Raw genomic sequence first — 6,819 nt, forward strand, 5'->3', positions numbered from 1 at the left:
TAATCTGGGCAGATCGTCAACTTGTTTGCGATTTTGCCGATGCTACCGTTAGTGTTCCATGCATGCTATGCCTTTGTTCTTGACATGTGTAGCTAGCATATTGTACCTTCTTGCTGGTTATATGCTTGCCTTGCTATTACTTGCACCGTAGTGAGTGCATCGAGCTCGTTTACATGCCTTCGTGAGTTATAATTTCAGCATGTCTCAGTTTTCACAAAGTCTGAAAACTGATTGTGTTCGAGCTATGTTCGTGAGTTCGGTAGAGTATTTTGTGAACCCTTTTGACCCCAGGTCACTTTGGGTCTTTTGTTAAGCTAGTTGAGTAGCTCGATGCCATGTTCTTACTTGTCATGTTCAGGTTTTCTATCATGTTGTTTTGCTGCTCCGAAGAGGGCTGCGTGATCTGAAATTTCAGGCTAGTGTTAATTACACTAAGTCTGGAAACTGTTTTGCATATTCATTTTTGCCATGCTTGTTTGAACCCCTTAATGGATGAATTTGCCTATGGCTCAGTGCTAGTGTTTTTCTAAGCATCTTGTGTACTTCACTGCCATGTATTTTGTTTTCATGTTTGGTGGCTGTAGCATGTTCATTTCGTTGCATTTAGATGCCTACTTGCAGTAAATCGCAGACCGGTGTCATATCTTAAAACGCTTGCCATTTCCAAACCGTAGCTCCGATTCCAATGATCTTTATATCGTTTTCAAGCGATTTCGTCCCCTCTATCCAGTGGCACCCTTGGAATTCCAAGTTGAGGCCAGGTTCATGCATTTCCTGTCATATCTTGCATTTTGCATCCCGCATCGCATCCCGCATAGCATATCATCATTTCATCATATTGCTTGGTCTTGCACGTGGTTGATTGTATCCTTGTTGCTTGTTTGTCTTGTTTGGGTAGAGCCGGGAGACGAGTTCGCTACCGAGGAGCCCGTTGAGTTTGCTTGTGAGGATCCAGTCAGCTTTGACAACTGTGCAGGCAAGATGATCATACCCTCGAAATCACTACTATCTTTGCTATGCTAGTTTGCTCGCTCTTTTGCTTTGCCACTGCTACGATGCCTACCACTTGCTTGTCAGCCTCCCAATTGCATGATTGAACCTCTAACCTACCATTGTCCTAGCAAACCGTTGATTGGCTATGTTACCGCTTTGCTCAGCCCCTCTTATAGCGTTGCTAGTTGCAGGTGAAGATTGGAGCCGTTCCTATTGGAACATCTTTTATTTGCTTGTTGGGATATCACTATATTGCTATGTTATCTTAATGCATCTATATACTTGGTAAAGGGTGGAAGGCTCGGCCTCTCGCCTAGTGTTTTGTTCCACTCTTGCCGCCCTAGTTTCCGTCATATCGGTGTTATGTTCCCGGATTTTGCGTTCCTTACGCGGTTGGGTTATAATGGGAACCCCTTGATATTTCGCCTTGATTAAAGATTTTCCAGCAATGCCCAACCTTGGTTTTACCATTTGCCGCCTACCCCTTTCCTTTCCCTTGGGTTCTGCAGACTCAAGGGTCATCTTATTTTAACCCCCCCGGGCCAGTGCTCCTCTGAGTGTTGGTCCACCTGTCAGCTACCGGTGGCCACCAGGGGCAACTCTGGGCTGGCCTACCCATACCTAAGACAATCTGAGTGTGCCCTGAGAAAGAGATATGTGCAGCTCCTATCGGGATTTGTCGGCACATTCGGGCGGTGTTGCTGGTCTTCTTTTAACCTGTCGAAGTGTCTTGAGCTACCGAGATACCGAGTCTGATCGGAACGTCTTGGGAGGAGGTCTATTCCTTCGTTGACCGTGAGAGCTTGTTATGGGCTAAGTTGGAACTCCCCTGCAGGGATTGAACTTTCGAAAGCCGTGCCCGCGGTTATGGGCAGATGGGAATTTGTTAATGTCCGGTTGTAGATAACTTAAACCTTAATTATTTAAAACGAATCAACTGCGTGTGTTGCCGTGATGGCCTCTTCTCGGCGGAGTCCGGGAAGTGGACACGGTGTTGGAGTAATGCTTGCGCAGGTTGTTCCTCTAGATTCTCGCTTGCGCCTTGCCTCCTCTTCTCGCTCTCCCTTGCGAATAAGTTAGCCACCATATATGCTAGTCGCTTGCTGCAGCTCCACATACTTGCCTTATCCTTCCTATGAGCTTAAATAGTTTTGATCGCGAGGGTGCGAGATTGCTGAGTCCCTGTGGCTCACAGATACTATAATTCCAGATGCAGGTCCAGGTGATTCCGCTCCAGGTGACGAGTACGAGCTCAAGTGGGAGTTCGACGAGGACTCTCAGCGTTATTATGTTTCCTTTCCCGACGATCAGTAGTGGTGCCTAGTTGGGGTTATCGATTCAGGGCCTTGTCGCATGTTGGGGGTCTTTTCTATTTTGGAACCGTAGTCGGGCCATGAGTGATTTGTATGATGGATGTTATTTATGTACTTTGATGTGACGTGGCGAGTGTAAGCCAACTATGTACCTCCCCTTTATATTATTTATGTACATGGGATGTGTGATGATTTCCTGACTTGCGACATTGCTTTCAATGCGGTTATGCCTCTAAGTCGTGCCTCGACACGTGGGAGATATAGCCGCATCGAGGGCGTTACAAGTTGGTAATCAGAGCCTTCCCCGACCTTTGGAGCCCCCATTGCTTGATCGTTTTTAGCAGCCGAGTTGTGTCTAGAAAAATGTTTTGAGTCACTTAGGAATTATATATCGGAGAGTTAGGAATTCTTTTTACTTCCCAGTCTCCTCATCACTCTGGTAAGGCATCCTGACGTAGAGTTTTGACTCTTCTCTTCTCAAATTTCACTAAAAAAAATTTTAGGATCACGCGAGTATCTTGGTTTTGTTCCGATGGTTTTGTGACGAGAACATTGTTCTTGGTGCCTCCTGTCTTTAGGCGTTGTGGCAGTGTCCCGGGGAGTTGAGCTCCGAGGTGTTGTCATCACAATTTTATCGTTGCAATTCTGGTATACTTGAGATTTGTGCGCGACATCGAAAATCTCTTTTATGCAGTTCGTTGGTGAGATAACCTCGACGCCACCCAGTACTGGGGCGGGAGTTCGGGAGTATCGCCATAACTTGTATAACGGATGCTTTTTGAAGGTTGAGATATATGGTTTCCGAAGGTTTCTTGGTTATGTGTTGAAGGATGGATACAGCTGGATGTAGGATTTGCTAGCTTGGGTGAGATATTATGCTTCCCCTGTATCCCCAACACCTGATTGCATAACCGGGAAAATTTCGAGAATTTCATAGGTGGGAATTCAAGTAGCCTTAGGATATCTTTCCGACAGATGTATGATATGAAATTGGGGTTCGACGTCTAGTGGTTCGCCTATTCACGGTCGATTTTACAGTGGTCTCGTTGTGTCTTAAAGAGTCCTTGGCTATGCTGACTCGGGGACGCTTCGTATGGCATGTGCACTGCCTTGTACATGATGGTGCTGTACGATCGAGCCCGTGTAGGTCCCACCACGAAAACTTCGGACGGAAATTTCTATCATGTATTCGTTCCGGCTTATTCCGCAAGCCAACCCTTGGTTTTATTTTCAGTTGTGGCATTCGAGTTGCTCCGACGTCATATGTTGATACCATCCCTCGTTGTTGTACCCCTTCTACCTGATTCTTCGTGGCTTCGCAATTTAGGAATATGTGACCACTTCAAGAGAAATGCATTCGTTCATTTTGTTCGGATGTGAAGACTTTATGTTGCAATTTTCATTCCGTTGGATTCAGCTTCAATATTTGTCTATTTGTGTGCTAATGGTGGTCAACATCTTCAGGATGGCTCCTCCAACGCGCACGACTCCGAATCCTGATCCGCCTCCACCTCCGCCTCCTCCAGAAGCATGGCAAGCTGTGATGGCCGCTACTAATGCAAACACTCAGCTGATCATGCAAATCCTCCAAGAGCGCAATCAAGGCAGTCAAGGGAATCAAGGCAGCAATCAGAGTCATTTTGCTACACTCAACCAGTTCCTTGCTAACGGGCCAAAGACTTTCAGTAATTGTGTTGAGGCAACCGATGCTGACGATTGGCTTGTGGATCTGTGTAAGCATTTCGAGTGCAGCAACATCAGGTCTGAGGACTTTGTGAAATTCGCTTCCTTCCAACTCAAAGATCAGGCTGCAGAGTGGTTCCAGCAGTACAAGGATTCCAGAGGTGGACGTTTGATCACTTGGGATGATTTCCGTCAAGATTTCCGCGCTCATCACATTCCGCAGAGCGTGGTTGAAAGCAAGCGTGAAGAATTCCGCAATCTGAAGCAAGGCTCTTTGTCTGTCTATGACTACAACAAATTGTTCCAGAAACTTGCCCGCTTTGCCAAGCAGGACGTGCCTGACGAGAAGAGCATGATCTATCAGTTCAGGGGTGGTCTTCGTGAGGAAATTCAGCTCGCTCTTGTCCTCTTTGAGCCGTTGAGATACGATGAGTTCTACAACATGGCACTGAAGCAAGGGGCTGCTCAGTTGAGGTGTGATGCTTCCAGGAAGCGAGTCAGAGATGTTACTCCGTCTTCCTCTACTCAAGTGGCCAAGCAGCAGAAGTTTTGGCTTCCTCCTCCTCCGTTCCGTCAGCCGTATCAGCAGAAGAGCAAAGGTGGCAGTGGTTCTTCCCACCCACCCAACCCAGGCTTTCAGAACAAGACTTCGTCTCAAGCTCCAAGATCGAGTGCTCCGTATCACCGTCCGCTTTCAGAGGTCACGTGCAACAAGTGCCAACAGAAGGGTCACTATGCCAACAAGTGTTTCAACCAGAGGCGTCTTCCTCCTCCTCCTCCTCCTGTCAGATCGGCAAGTACAGCTGTGGTCAAGCATAATTCCAAGCACGCCAAGGTCAATTTGATGAATGCAGCTCAGGCAGAGGACTCGTCAGATGTGATCATGGGTAACCTTCCTGTTAATGATATTTCTGCAAAAGTTCTTTTTGACACTGGTGCATCGCATTGTTTCATCTCGAGACCGTTTTCATCTAAGCATGGGTTGCCTTTGCAAATTTTGCCTAGTCCTTTAGCAGTTGTCTCTCCTGGTAAGCGCATGCAGGCTAACTCCATTGCTCCGGATGTTACTATTACTTTGGGTGACTACAAGTTTCTGTCTTCTCCAACGGTTCTCGGTGACTCGGATATTGATCTTATTCTCGGGATGGATTGGCTTTCTAAGCACAAGGCACATCTTGATTGTGCAGCCAGGCAGATTCAACTGACTCATTCGTCTGAGAATGTCATTGTCTTTGCCGCTCGGGATAATACAATCCGGTTGTTTTCTCTTAATGAGAAGGGTGAATTGGATGCTATTTCGCAGATTCCGGTTGTTTGTGAATATCAAGACGTTTTTCCAGAAGAACTCCCAGGGATGCCTCCAAACCGGCCGGTTGAATTTGTTATTGAACTTGAGCCCGGTACGGAACCTGTGTGCAAACGTCCCTACAAGCTCGGCCCCGAAGAGTTGAAGGAGTTGAAGAAACAACTCGATGAACAAGAAAGATTGGGTCTCATCCGGCCTAGTACTTCTCCGTGGGGTTGTGGTGTTCTTTTTGTGAAGAAGAAGGATGGATCGAGTCGACTTTGTGTTGATTACCGTCCAGTGAACAAGAAGACCATCAAGAACAAATACCCACTTCCCAACATCAATGAGCTGTTCGAACAACTCAAGGGTGCTCAAGTATTCTCCAAGCTTGATCTCCGTATGGGTTATCACCAGATTCGCATTCGTGAAGAAGATATTCCCAAGACAGCATTCAGAACAAGCTTTGGTTCATATGAATACACTGTCATGTCTTTTGGCCTCGCCAACGCTCCTCCGACGTTCTCTCGCATGATGAACTTCACCTTCAACGCCTACACCAATGACTTCATTTTGGTCTATCTCGATGACATTCTGGTTTTCTCGAAGAACAAGGAAGACCATGCCAAGCACTTGCGTTTGGTTCTTGATAAGCTCAGGGAACATCAGTTCTATGCCAAGTTCTCCAAGTGTGAATTTTGGCTCGATGAGGTTCTTTATCTTGGTCATATCATCTCTGCCAAGGGCATTTCCGTGAATCCCGAGAAGGTGTCCGCAATTGTGAATTGGGAACCTCCTCAGAACGTGAAGCAACTCCGCAGTTTTCTCGGTCTCGCAAGCTATTGCCGAAGATTCGTTGAAAACTTTTCCAAGATCGCGAAGCCTCTCTCAAATCTTCTTCAGAAGCACGTCAAGTATGTTTGGTCTCCGGAGTGTGATATTGCTTTCAACACTTTGAAAGAGAAGTTGATCACTGCTCCAGTTCTGACTCCACCTGATGAATCCAAGCCGTACGAGGTCTTTTGTGATGCCTCTCTCCAAGGTCTTGGCGCAGTATTGATGCAAGAGAAGAAAGTTGTTGCTTATACATCTCGCCAGTTGAAGCCTAATGAGAAGAACTACCCCACTCATGATCTCGAGTTGGTGGCAGTTGTGCATGCTCTTTTGACTTGGAGACATCTTCTATTGGGAAGGAAAGTGGACATTTTCACCGATCACAAGAGTCTCAAGTACATCTTCACCCAGCCTAATCTCAACCTAAGGCAGACTCGATGGGTCGAAATGATTCAAGAGTACAATCCGAGTATTGAGTATACTCCAGGCAAGGCTAATGTGATTGCTGACGCTTTGAGCAGAAAAGCATATTGCAACAGTCTGATTCTCAAGCCTTATCAACCCGAGCTTTGTGAAGCTTTCCGCAAGCTGAATCTTCAAGTTGTTCCTCAAGGTTTCCTCGCCAACCTTCAAGTTTCTCCTACCTTAGAAGACCAGATTCGCCAAGCCCAGCTTCTTGATGCTATGGTGAAAAAGGTGAAGATTGGGATT

Source organism: Triticum urartu, chromosome 7 (assembly GCF_003073215.2).
Source record: "Triticum urartu cultivar G1812 chromosome 7, Tu2.1, whole genome shotgun sequence".
In the NCBI taxonomy this organism is placed as follows: Eukaryota; Viridiplantae; Streptophyta; class Magnoliopsida; order Poales; family Poaceae; genus Triticum; species Triticum urartu.